The sequence below is a fragment of the Hipposideros armiger genome, unplaced genomic scaffold (assembly GCF_001890085.2).
Source record: "Hipposideros armiger isolate ML-2016 unplaced genomic scaffold, ASM189008v1 scaffold_580, whole genome shotgun sequence".
In the NCBI taxonomy this organism is placed as follows: Eukaryota; Metazoa; Chordata; class Mammalia; order Chiroptera; family Hipposideridae; genus Hipposideros; species Hipposideros armiger.
This window is the reverse complement of record NW_017731930.1, coordinates 88,635-103,248: the sequence shown is the minus strand read 5'-3', so window position 1 is coordinate 103,248 and position 14,614 is coordinate 88,635.

Here is a 14,614-nt window from a genome sequence, read left to right as displayed (position 1 = left end):
TAGAAGATCCTAAACCATAAGCCCCCAAGCATTATCCCTTTAGACCACAAGCCACTGGCCAAGGGAAGAGAATGTAATTTATATGTAGGACCAACAATATACCTGGTATTGTATTATACATGTTTGCTAACAGCATTCATAATATGTTAGAAATAAATAACAGCTATGTAGTAAAATAAAACGGAAAGAGGGATGAAGTTAGAAATTTTAAATATAGTGATCCAAGTAGTCCTCACTGAGAAGATGGCATTTGAGCAAAGACTTGAAGGAGGTAAGGAAGAAGTCCAGGTCATTTTTGGGAGAAGAGCATCCCAGACAGGGGAAGCACAGGTAGAAGGTTGCCAAAAGTGTCCAAGGAATAGTGAGAAGATTGGTGTGTTCAGGGCAGAGAGAGTAAGGAGATCAGAAGATTATACAGGGCCTTGTAGACCACCGTAAAGACTGCCTTTTACCTGAGTGAGATGGGGAATCATTGCAGGCTTTTGAACAGAGGAATGGCATGGTCAAACTCCCATTTTAACTCTCACTGCTGTGCAGTGAAGAGAAGCAGAACGGTAATTTAGAAAGCTTACGTAATACTTCATTGACTCAATGTAACAATCATGCCATCTAGGTGTCTCCATTTTACAAATAACTTAGTAGAGAGCAGTCCACTATTAAACAATGAGTAAATGGTAGAACAAGGATTCAAAGCCACTATGCCTGTGTGTTCTGGCAGAATGTTAACACACGGATGATTCTTAGAGGTCATTTTTGTTCTACAGATGAGAAAAATGAGGCTCAAAGAGGTTACCCTACCAAAGTCACTCATCTAGGTCAGAGAAAAGGCCTAGTCCAGAATAAACTTTATATAACTATGGTTCCCTTTTCCTGTGAAACTGGGTTATCTTCAACTGTAGTTCAACTCTACTGCTTAATTTAAAATGTAAGACTCTCAGTTAAATTATAATCAGCTTTATGTACTCTAAGAAAAGTTAGATGACGCTGTGATATAATAATTGAATAAATCAATTAATTAATGACCCTACTTAAAAGAATCCAATTAAATATTTAATACTTGTTTGAGTACCCACTACAGGCATATCTCGTTTTATTGCTCTTCACTTTATTGCACTTCACACTTGTTGCATTTTTACAAATTGAAGGCAAGACCCTGCCCTTCCTCCCCCCCAACACACACACCAGCAGAAAAGATTATGACTCACTTTATTGTAGTGGTCTGGAACCAAACCCACAGTATCTCCAAGGTATGCTTGTATGTACTAAGCACTGGAAATACAGGATTAAACAAGACAGAGAACCCTGCCCTTTTGGAGCTTATAGTCATAATTCTATGGTCACACGCTGAACCTTATGGCTACTTTTGAAAACTCAATTTCAAACATCCCACTGTCTAACAAGACATTCCATTCTCTTAACTCACTTGTTCTGGTGACACCACTGCTACAAGTCTGACTTCAATGAGTTTTCCATTCCATTACCCATACCACTTCCTTGTTATCTATCAGCCCCTCCTGTTTTCACTTTCTTCCTCATCTAATTCTAGGGCCTATCATTATAACAATGTTTCAATATTTAAAATGCTTAAACATTTATTTTAAATTAGAGATCACAAGCACATCATACAAAAGTCAGAAGGTGTGAAAAGGAATACAGTTCAAAGCAAGCCTCCTTCCCCTTTCTGGAGTAATGTATATTGAGTATATTGTGATAGGGATTTGGGTTATTCAGGGGTATGCATTTGTCAAATCTCAATCCATGTACCCCTAAGATTTCTGCTTCTCATTCAAAAGAAAAAATAGTAAATAAAATTCAAAATTTAGTTAATGATATTCATGCTGAAGAATTTACAGGTGAGTGAAGTTATGTTTACAATTTACTTTGAAATGTGTCAAAAAAATGAGATAGGTTAATGGTTGCGTAGAAAGGTTAACAAAGCAAGTAAAGTAAAATGTTAACAGAATCTAGGTGGTGGATATACTAATGTTCTCTGTGTAAAATCTTTCAGCCTGTCTATATGTTTGAAATTTTTCATAATTAAATGTTGGGGGAAATTTTTTTTTAATAGGCCTCCCTTCCTCCACAGTCTTCCAAGTAACCATTCTTCCTTCTCAGAGACAACCAGAGTTATAAGTTTCTTGTGAATTCCAAGGACATTCTGTGCATATGTAAGCATTCAGGTCGGTGTTTTTTTCTCTCCCTACAAATGATGGCATACTACTTACACGCTTTAACGTCTTTATTTTCACTCAGCAGTATGAGATCAATTGCTGAAAAATATGTTTCTGTTTACTTTTTTCACACTTTCTTGTAGAAATGCAAACAATTACCAACAGGCCCTAATGCATCCCTTGCCTCCAGGATGTTTGGGACTATCACTTCCAAAATAGGCTCTAGAAGTCTGTTTTAAATACAACAGCTATAAAGCCAAAGCTTTTCATTTGTAAAAAGCAAAGCAAAAAACAGAAAACTTTTTCACATGTAAAGATAGTATATAAAATTTAATCAATAAACTATTATAGGGCCGGCCAAGTGGCACATTGGTTAAAAGCTGGCTTGGGATGCCAGCTCTGAGCAGCAGGGCCCTGGTTTGGATCCCATATGAGGGTCAGTGACGCTGCGTCCTCTACAGCTAAGATGGTGAACAATAGCTCAACCTGGAGCCGGGCTGCTGTGAGTCGCCGGCGACAGTGTAGGCTGCAGCTTGTGCTGCAGTGGGTTGCCATAAGTTACCGTGTGTGGCTGGCAGCCAACGTGAGCAGCTGGCAGCCCAGTGTGAGCTGCCAAGAGCCGCCATGAGCAGCCGTCCAGAGGCCGGTGTCCAATCTGCCTTACCCAGGAAGAGCGCAATGATAATACCAACATGGGCCAATGAAGCGACATCCTCCACAACTAGACTGAAGAACAAAAGGACAGCAACTTGTCTGTTCCCCTTCCCCCGATTCCCCAGCACTGTTCCCCTCCCCCAATTCCCCAATAAAATCTTTTTTAAAAATAAATAAAATAAAAAATAAACTATTATATATATTGATTAGAGAATTTGTGAAAAACTAGATAGGGCGCCAAAGGTTTACAAGATTTTGGAATGGAAGAAGGAGGACAGAAACAGCCCCAAGTGATAGAGGAGAAGTGATTGGGGTCTCCCAGATCTCTGTATACCATGGAGAAAAAGAGACCACCTCCAAAGATATCCCCATCAGGTTCCATTGGACTCTACATCAGTGTTTTATTCTCTGTTTTGAGCAGTTCTATTTGTAAGGAGTAATGTTTTGTGACTGTAATTCTTTCTTACAGGTCTTGTAAACAAAGAGAAAATTTAATTTTAAAAATAGAATAAAATTCATTCTATCTTGGTGATTAACTTATGGGTCCAGTGACACTTTTATACATCTAAGATATATTATGGAAGCTTATTGATCTTATTTTTCCTACTTCATGTTTTGCCATTTCATTATTTAAGGAATACTTTTATCATACCGTAAGTGAAATCTCAGATTACAAGTTTTCAGATATTGTAGATGAATTTTCTCAAACTCAACAATCAGTAAATGATCTATATATTCCTATGGACATAAAGGAAATGTGTCATTTTTCATCCAGTTAGTCCTTCACCAGGAAGCACATCATCACCCAATATTTTGTGACAAGAACTTGGTCTGTCTGGTTTTGCTAAAATGATGTATGATGGCATTCTTTAATCATTTTTTATTGTTTGTGCACCCATATTTATTTGAAACGAAGGTTTGCTATGCTTAAATCCACCAATATTTATTTAAAACAAAGGTTTGCTATGTTTAAATTCTCTTTAGAATTTATAATAAATGTTTTTATTACCATCCCTTACTATCTTACTATCCCTTTATTATCATAAAATGAATGCAAAATGGTGATGAATATTTTTCTTGGTATATTGACAGAGGTCACTCAGATTACTCAGTTGTGGGCTCAGAATCCTTTATCAATGTCAACAAGAGAAACATATTGATTATCTTGTTTAGGAGAGGCACTGTGCCAGGCTCTGAAGAGACACAAAAAACAGGTCTGCTCTTGAAGAGTTTATAACCCTGTTGGGAGTCAAGAATATAAATTCTCTCCCACTAGCTACAAATGCCACATTAGAGTTTTACATTGCCAGTTGTAAGATATCCTGGTTTCCCCCCAGCTTTCCCCAGTGTTAACATCTTACACAACTGTAGTAGAATATCAAAACCAACAAATTGACATTGGAACAATCCAATCCATACAGCTTATTCAGATTTTAACAGTACAGGCTTATTTGTGCATGTTAGTGTATGTATATAGCTCTATGTAATTTTATCACTTGTAAAGCCTTGTGAAACCACCACAATAATCAACTGTCCCATCACCACAAGACTTGCTCTTCTCACCCATCTATAGTCATATCTCTCCCCTCCCCATCTCTACCTCTGGCAACCACTAACCTGTTCCCCATCTATATTATTTCATGAATGCTATATAAATGGAATCATGCAGTGGAATGGAATCAAACTATTCTTTTGATATTGGCTTTTTCCCCTCAAAATAAGTTCCTTGAGGTTAATCCAAATTGTTGCATGTATCAGTAGTTTGTTCCTTGTTTATTGCTGAGTAATACACCATGGTGTAAATGTACCATAGTTCAACCATTTAGCTATTGAGGGACATTTGGGTGGATTCCCATTTGGAGCTGTTAAGAATAAAGCTGCCATGTACAGTCATGTAGAAGTTCCTGTGTGAAAATAAGTTTTAATTTTTCTGGGATAAGTGCCTAAGAGGGCAATTGCTGGTCATATACAAAGTCAATTTCAGTTTTGAAAAAAACCCCTAAACTGTTTTCTAGAGTGGCTGTACCATTTTACATTCCCACTGGCAACGTTAAGTGATCATTTCTCTTCATCCTCATTTGCATTTGGTGTTATCATTATTTTTCATTTTAGCTATTTTGATAGGTGTGTAGTGCTATTGTAGTTTAATTTGCATTTCTCTAATGGCAAATGATACTGAACACCTTTTCACGTGTTAATCTGCCATCTGTATATCCTCTTAGTAAAATATCTATGTCTTTTGCTCATTTTCTATTTAGATTATGTTTTTTTTTAATTTTTTAATGCTGGGTTTAAGAGTTCTTTATATATTCTAGATATACCCAGCTATTTTTTTTCTACTGTTTTCAATCAGCTGCTAGATTTAATTTGGGGGAGAAATTATGTCATGAAAAGTCTCTATCTCAATGAACCACATTAATACTCCTCTCCTGTTTAACAAAACCATCTATATCAATTCCAATCCAGCTGTCTCCAGAGGAACACTCTGTGGGGCCAGGTTCCAAACCCTGGGCAAAACATTTTGTTTGCCATTAACCTGCTCCACACTATTCTTTAAGAATTAGCTCTTCATCCTTCTTTTTCTAGAGTTTTTGTTATCAGAGCCACAAAAGCAGCTGAGATAATGCTGACGTGACAATTTTTCTGTGTGTTTTTTTAAATTTTTTTCCCTAATTTTTCACTTTCACTACATGGGTTTCCTCTGCTCATTCACGTCTTTGCTTCCCCACAACTTTAGCTTTTCCCTGCTATGTCCATGAGGGTGAAATTGAGCTTAGGCTGTTACTGGTTGCAGTTACTGGTAATGGCAAGGGCTAAGCTACGATCAGGGAGAGAGTAGCTGAGGTAGGGTGAACAGGATCACAAAAGAAGGTCAGGGAACTGAGAAGCCAGGCATTCCAGATACTTCTGGTGTTCTAGTCACATTCCCTTGACCTACTTCTGATTTTAGTAGCCGCTATGATGGACATTTCAGACTCCCCTGACAGCTTCCCACCTGAAAGGGGCACCTCTCCTTTCTTCTTTCACCTCAGGGTCTTCTCTGAAGGCCCTGGAGCCTGCCAGGTTCACAGGGAAGCACATCAAAGTGTGGGAAAGATAAAGCCTCAGAGAACAACCCTTAACCAGTGGGTCAGAAGCTGATGAACAAGTGCCTCCGACTCTGGTCCTCATGCAAACAATTTTGTGGGGGCACTCAGGATGCTTCCCAGAGGTCTCAGTGGACTCAAGTTTCTTTTGTTCATGGTAGTGACCTTGATGCCACACCTTTACAGAGGCTTTTCCTCCTTCCCTATCTTACTTTCCTTGCTCCCTGGTTCCTGCTTCCTGGGCTATCTCCTAAAGAAACCATTTGTAACCCAAGTCCATGTTTCAGGAGAAACATTACTAAAACACCAGGGTATTAAAAATCTTCTGTGTGAATATTGAAATCACTAAGAATTATGACAGGAGTCATGTTGGAGAGAATGATAGTGAGTCAGGACTTAAATTAGTTAAGGAATGAGGGAGTATGACCTGGGAGGTCAGTACATGATTACAATGAGGAGGGTTAATGGATGTATGGCCCATTGATATCAGACTCCAAGCTGAGTGCTTCTAGGGAAGAGGGGAGAAGGGTGATTTAGAAATGGCAGTAGGGGGCTGGCCGAGTGGCTCAGCTGGTTAAGAGCACACTTAGGAGCACCAGCTCTGAGCAGCGGGGCTGCAGTTCGGATCCCACATTGAGGCCCAGTGACGCTGTGCCCTCTACAGCTAAGATGGTGAACAACAGCTTGACCTGGAGCTGGGCTGCTGTGAGTCGCTGGCAATGGCATAAGCTGCAGCAGGGCTGCAGTGGGCTGCCGTGAGCTATGTGAGTGGCTGGCAGCCAGCGTGAGCAGCTGGTAGCTGGTGTGAGCTACCCGGGAGCTGCTGTGAGCGGCCGACCAATGACCGGTGACCAATTGCCTCACCCGGGAAGAGCACAATGATCATACCAGCATGAGCCAGTGAAGCAATGTCCTCTACAACTAGACTGAAGAACAAAACAGCAATTTGTCTACCTGTCTGTTCCCCTTCCCCAATTCCCCAATGCTGTTACCCTCCCCACAATTCCCCAATAAAATCTTAAAAAAAAAAAAAGAAATGGCAGTGGGGAACAAAGAAGACCATCCCATGACTTCCAAGCCTAGTGGTACATTAGCCATGTCATGAGAGAGATGCAGGAAAAGCAGTGACTTCAGGGGAGAATTGAGTTCCACTTAGAATAAGGAAGTAAAGGAACCATTAAGAGAAAAGTTTGAGAATACACAGGATTTCACTTCTTGTCCAGAGGCTCGGAGGTTGAGGAAATGGAAGACGGAACAGAAAGGGGTAAGTGATGAGGTGTACCCAGATGAGGGGTGACCTAGGTGTTGGGGCTTCTTGTGGAGACTGACATAAAGCTAAAGGCATAATGAGATTGGTCTTAATGGTGGAAGGGCAGATAGTAGGGGTGTGTCAGGACTAGAGTGGGGTGGGTATCTTGACAGAAACACACAGACTTCTAGGATCCCCTCTTCTCTGCTGCAGTTGAAAGTGTAGAAGCTGGGGAGGGGCGTTTCTACTCACTTCAAATCCACAGAGCTCTTGGGAATTCTCTTGACCCTTACAGGAGAAGGCAGGAAACCCAGGGAGAGACACAGGCCTATCTGAAGTACAGAGAATTCTGGGGAATAAATTTTAATAACTAGTTTGGGACTAGTCTTCTCAAAGCAACAGGTGAATAGTCACCTATTCACTTATTCACTATTATTCTTAATAATTGTTAAACAATGCCTGAAGTTTGCGCCTCAATTATATTTTCTAGACACAGGTGAATTAAATAACATGGGACTTACGACATTATATGTCTATAATGCAAAATACCCCCTAAAAAATAGGAAAAGTGTCTAAAGTTTTTAAATATTGCAAAACAACACTGTGAGGCCCTAGAATCATCAATTCTTGAATAAACAGTGATTAGGTATAAGATTTCTGGAATAAATAGGTATTATAACCAATTTGTTGGGTTGACCAATTTGCAGCCTATGAACTTGCTTGGGGTCAATTGACAGAACTGGGACTAGATCCAAGTCTTCCGATTTGTGATTTAATGCTCTTGTGTGAAGGATGGTTTCAGAGAAAAGCATCAAACAAACAGACAAAAAGCTCAAGTAATATATCGCTTGTCCTGTAAGGCAGAGCCTTCACTCCTGAACCTGATACTTATCTCCTCTGAGGCTGCCTCATCAAAGACTCAGACTCTAGTTCCTCTTCACCCCTGGTCCACAGGCGTGGATCTCTAGCGCCTTACTCTCACGTTGTCCCCTAATTCTCTACATATATAGGAGAGTAGTAGTTAAACCTGAGATGGTGCCAGGTTTTCTGACCTTTGCTGGACCTGTTTGCTCCAATGCCCAAGTCCAGCTCACCCTTTCTCCCTTACTCGCCCACCAAATAGATTCGCCAGCAGCTAAAATATTTCCTCCATGGAGAGAAAAGTCAGAGGTTTAACTCTGGGCTCCTGAAGCTTACATTCTGGTAACCCTCTAGGTGACCACTGCTGGGAATGCAGCCGCTGAGATGGGGAGTGTTCAAAACTCTATCTCACTAGCTCTGCCCAGTGGTGCATCAGTTAACTACAGTGGCAGGAGCTGCCATCCGAGATTGCGTTGACTGACTTAAGGAGGATTTCAAAGACGTGGAAAGAAACTCTCTCTCTCTCTCTCTCTCTCTCTCTCTCTCTCTCCTAATACTTGTTACTTGTTTCATAATCTATAATTACACAAATATTTATTCACTTTCCCAATACTAGAAAAAAACAACTTTATCTTGCCTAATAAGTTAAGTAGAAGAAACAAAAAATAGCAGCTATTGGCTAATTATAACATTTTTATTCATGCTACCACTTGGAGATTTCATCTAATTAAAATTTTGTCTTAAATTCTATAATGCTTTTTATTCAAGCCAGTATCATATAAAAGCTTTATCTAATTTATTTTTATATTCTCTCAGTTTACACAGTTTACAAAATAAGGATGGACTATAAAAATAACATTTTAGTAATAGAATTTAGGGTATTTTTAGATGAAACTAATTTCTTTTTTTTTTTAAAAGATGTTATTGGGGAATTGGGGGAGGGGAACAGCGCTGGGGAAATTGGGGAAGGGGAACAGACAAGTTGTTGTCCTTTTGTTCTTCAGTCTAGTTGTGGAGGACGTTGCTTCACTGGCCCATGTTGGTATTATCATTGTGCTCTTCCTGGCTGAGGCAGATTGGTCGCCAGTCACCGGACGGCCACTCACAGCGGCTCTTGGCAGCTCACACTGGCTGCTGGCCGCTCACGCTGGCTGCCGACCACACACAGTAGCTTATGGAAGCCCACTGCCACAGGGGCTGCAGCCTACACCATGGCTGGAGACTCACGACAGCCCAGCTCCAGGTTGAGCTGTTGTTCAGCATCTTAGCTGTAGAGGGCAGTGTCACTGTCCCTCATACGTGGGATCTGAATCCAGAACTGGTGTCCCAAGCCAGCTCTTAACTAACGTGCCACTAGGCCGACCCCGACACTCAATTTCTTAATTGATTAAATCTGAAGTAAATTGTCAGAGTATTTTTGTTGTACCAAAGCAATCTGGTATTTGCAGCACAAAAGATGTGTTCTGCTGTATTTTTGCTTAGTAAATTATTTACTGCTTATAAAATTAAACTATTCCCCAGGCTTCACAAATGTAGACAATGAGTCACATCAATATTAATACTTAAATTTTGCCACTTCTTTCACCAGCCTCTACTTTTTCGCCTTCACTTGTTTTGTTTTGTTTCGTTTTGTTAGTTTCTAGGGCATGCCTCTAAATGCTTAGGATCAATTCTCTTTGTGTTCTTCAGCTCCATTCGGCTCCATCATTTAATTGGCTATTGATGATGTATTGGTAATTTCACAGAATATAATTAGATATGATGATTATGAGCCAATCAGGAACAAACATAAGGAAAAAGCAGGGCTCAGAATATTTCCATTATAGTAGTAAAGCTATCCTGAAGAATGCATCTTGAAAGGGAGATCAAGTGTCATTTTTTTCTCTCTTCTCTCTGAGTAGAACTTGCCTATTAAGTTGTAGATGGGACAGCTGGAGAAACACAGTCTTCTTTTAACTCCTATAAGGAGGGACTATAGAAGTGACTATAGCCTGGAATCTACCCACTAGATATGCACATGAATCAGCACAGACTAGCAGGGACATCCTGTTACATTTATCTTTGGTATGAGTCCCCTAAATTAATATATATATATATATATATATATATATATATATATATATATATATATATATATATATATATATATATATATATATATTCAGAAAAATTCTGATGAAATATGTGATTTTTTTTTTTTTACAGAAACTTGACAAACCAAATGAAAATGTGTTTGGGAGATAAAATGTGGGAGAATAGAAAAAATAATTAAAAAAAAAAAAGCAAAGGGAAGACTTGCCCAACTATGTATCAATCCACATTTGTTTTTTTCAATTCTCGTTTTATGTTTTAGAAAACTTTTTATTATAGAAAATTTCACAAAAGCAGAAAAGATAGTACAATAAAATTTCCATATGTCTACTGTATTAAATTTCTATTGCTGCTGTAACAAATTACCATAAATTTAGTGGCTTAAACAATACAAATTCATTCTCTTACAGTACTGGAAGTCAGAAGTCTAAAATCAGGGTGTTGGCAAAACTGCATTTTTTCTGAAAGTTTCAGGAAATAATGTTCCTTACCTGTTTCATCTTCTAGTGGTTGCATTCATTCCTTGGCTGGTGGCTCCTTTCTCCATCTTCCAAGCCAGCAACATACCATCTTCTTTTTTTGATTCGGCTTCCCTCTGCTTCCGTTGTCATGTCACGTGGTCTTCTCTTTTTTCTGACTTTTTTTTTTTACTTGTTTCCCTCCTATATGAACTCATGATTTAAGGGGATAATCCAGGATAATCTTACCATCTGAAGATCCTTAATTTAATCACACCTACAATGTAACATAATGTAGTTTTTGCCATGTAACAATGTAGTCACAGGTTCTAGAGATTAGACATGGACATCTATGGGGAGTGGGACATTATTTTGTCTTCTATGCCTACTAACAACTCATAGTCACTCTTGTCCTATGTATACTCTAACTTGCTTCCAACCTATTACTTTGAAGCAAATCCAAGATAGCCTATCATTTCATCCAAAAACATGTTAGTATGTATCTCTAAAAGGTAAGCGCTCATTTAAAAATCATGACTATAGATTTAGCCTCTTCTCATGACCACATGAAAATTATAACTAAACTACAGAATAACCATCATTGAGTCCAGCCAAAGTCCAACTGAACAGATGCCCTACAACCGAGGACATACAGAAGAAGCCGCCTCGAGGCTGGTAGGAGGGGTTGAGACGTGGTATGGGCTAGTTCCATACCCAATGTGTGACTGTGAAAATTTGGGAGGGATACCTTAGATGCACAGCTACCCCCTGGAGGAGCAAGGGGTCCCAACCCCATACCAGGCTCCCATTCCAGGATTCCAGTGCTAGGGAGAGAAGTACCCATAACTCTGGCTGTGAAAACCAGCAGAGATTGTAGCTGGGTGACACAAAAAGCAGCTAGAGTCCCTTAAAGGGCCCACACATGGTCTTACTCACTGACGGACTCACTTGCTCTGAGCTCCAGTGCTGGGGCATCAGCTTGAAAGGCACCAGGGACATAGAGGAAGGAACTGAATTGTCTAGCTTCAGAGCGAGGACTGAAGGGGCAGCTTTCCCCCAGACAGAAGTACTGGCAGAATCCACTGTTTTTTTGTTGAGCCCTCCCCACACCCGGCAGGCACCATGTCTGAGTCTCCATCAACCTAGCTAACACCGTTCATTTTTCCCTCCCTGGTGATTCCCTGAGGCCCCACCCTACCCAATTGTGAACCCACCCAAGATGCTTCCAGTAGCTTTTCCATACAAATGACCTGTTTTGGCTCATGCTGTGAACTTCCCTAAAATCTCTTAAAGGTTCCCAAACCCCAAACAAGTAACATCTGGCTTCAGCATGTCCCGTATATTTTGCTGAGCTGTCCTAAGCTTGGCACTAGTGGCAGCCACCCTTAGTTCACAGCCTGGCCCCTCGAGGGACTCCCAAGCCTGGCACAGGTGGTGGCCTTCTGTGGATTGCTTTGTGGCTCATGCTAGGTGGCTCTGGGCAAGGCACAGGCTGTGGTTGAACTTGGCCTGTGGTGGGGACCCTTTGAGAAGGCCCCCAGGGCTGGCACTTCTGGCAGCCAACTTCAGACTCGGCTGCAGCACCATCCAGCTGCCTCCAAGGATAACACACCCAAAGGGCAGACTAGGCAGACACCAGAGCCCTGCTAAAGCAGATCCTGCTCCATAGGGTCAGCCCTTGCACAACAGCTCTTCCACTGTAGTCACAGCCAGTCTTCCCAACCAATTAACCCAAGGGTCAATCCCTCCCATTGATATGCAAATAGCAACTAAGGCTCAGATACAACAGGAGACCACACAAAACCCACACAAGGAACACATCTGGAGTACCTGGCTCTAGTGACCAGGTAGATTGCGCCACTGGGCTGCACAGGACACCTACTACATAAGGAGATGCTACTAAGACTGGGAGGCATCGCAGCCCTACCTAATACAGAGAAACAAATACAGAAAGGCAGCCAAAATGGGGAGACAAAGAAATATGTCCCAAATAAAGGAACAGAACAAAGCTCCAGAAATAGAACAAAACAAAACGGAAACAAGCAATCTATTAGATGCAGAGTTCAAAACATTGGCTATTAGGATCTCAGTGATCTGAGGGAGAACTTCAAGAAAGAGAAAGGAAACATAAAAATGGAGATAGAAAACATAAAAAAGAACAAGTTAGAAATGAAGAATACAGTAACTGAAATGAACGGTATGAGGTGTGATAAAAATATGGTGAATATTTAAATTAAAAAAAATTATTACAGTGAAGACACATTGCCATTAATCCCCCTCAAAATACTTCCCCTTGCTTCAAACACACTTATCTCATCGTTCTTCCCACTTTCTGAAGCAGTTCTGGAAGTCCTCTTTCATAGGCATCTTTAGTTGTACTGTCATGGCTGCCTCAATATCCTGAGTCATTTTGACTTTGGGGAAGAGCCAGAAGTCACACAGTGCCAGATCCAGTGAATAAGGTGGATGAGGACACATCATAATGTTTTTATTTGACAGAAATTGCCATATGCCAGAAGTGATGTGTGACACAAAACATTATCATGATGGAGGATGATTTATGGCACACTTGAAAACACATCTTCTCTCAACTGTAGCTCACACCCGATTGACTGCACCGAACAAGTTGAAACTTGTCACACACTGTTACTAAGATTTGACGTGCCACTTCCTGTATTGAAGATCCTTGCCTTTCTGTTGGATGGCACTCAGCAGCAGCATTCACCATATATTTTTTTATCACAACGGAAAGGCTTCATGTCACAAATCGCTTCTGGTACAAAAAAAAAAATCTGTCAAATAAAAACATAGTGTGAGGGGCCGGCCGAGTGGCTCAGTTGGTTAAGAGCTCTCTCAGGAGTGCGAGCTTTGAGCAACAGTGTCACCGGTTCAATTCCCGGCCTGAGCTGAGCTGCCACTGAGCTGCCAACAGGTGGCAAGATGGCTCAGCTAAACAAACAAGCAAACAAACAAACAAAGAAAAAAACCAAAATGTAGTGTGTCCTCATCCACCTTATTCACCAGATCTGGCACCATGTGACTTCTGGCTTTTCCCCAAAGTCAAAATGACCATGAGAGGTAAACATTTTGAATTGATTTAGGACATGGAGTCAGCCACAACAGCACAACTAAAGACACTCACAAAAGAGGACTTTCAGAACTTCTTCAGAAAGTGGCATGAATGATGTGATGAGTGTGTTCAAAGCAAGAGGTGTATTTTGAAGGGGGTTAATGACAATGTGTCTTTTACTGTAATAAAATTTTTAATTTAAGCATTCATCATATTGTTTGATCACACCTCATACATTAGAGGGAGTCAATGGTAGATTACATGAAGCAGAGGATCAAGTCAGTGACTTAGAAGATAAGGTTGCAGAAAACACTCATACAGACCAGCAAAAGGAAAAATAAAATTCAAAAAAAGTGAGAATAGTTTAGGGCTGTCTGAGACATCATCAAGTGTACAAACATTCACATCATAGTGGTACCAAAAAAAGAATAGAGAGAACAAGCAGTTGAAAGCCTATTTGAAAAAATATGATGGAAAACTTCCTTAACCTGGCAAAAAAAAAACAACAACAAAAAAAACATACACGTCCAGGAAGCACAGAGAGTCCCAAATAAGATGAATCCACAGAGGCCTCCATGAAGACACATCATAATTAAAATGCCAAAGGTTAAAGACAAAGAAAGGATCTTAAAAGCAGCAAGAGAGAGAAAAGCAGTTAGTTACCTAAAAGGGAGCTCCCATAATATTTAAAGTGATGAAAAGTGAGGACCTACAACCAAGACTACTTTACTCAGCAATGCTATCATCTAGAATTGAAAGACAGATAAACAGCTTCCCAGGCAAGAATAAACTAAAGAAGTTTGTTACTACCAAACTAGTACTACAAGGAATGTTAAAGGGATGTTTTTAAGATGAAAAACAAAAAGAAAAAAATATGAATAATAAAATGACAATAACGACATATCTATCAACAATTACTTTCAATGTAAATGGATTAAATGCTCCAATCAAAAGACACAATATGGCTGAATAGA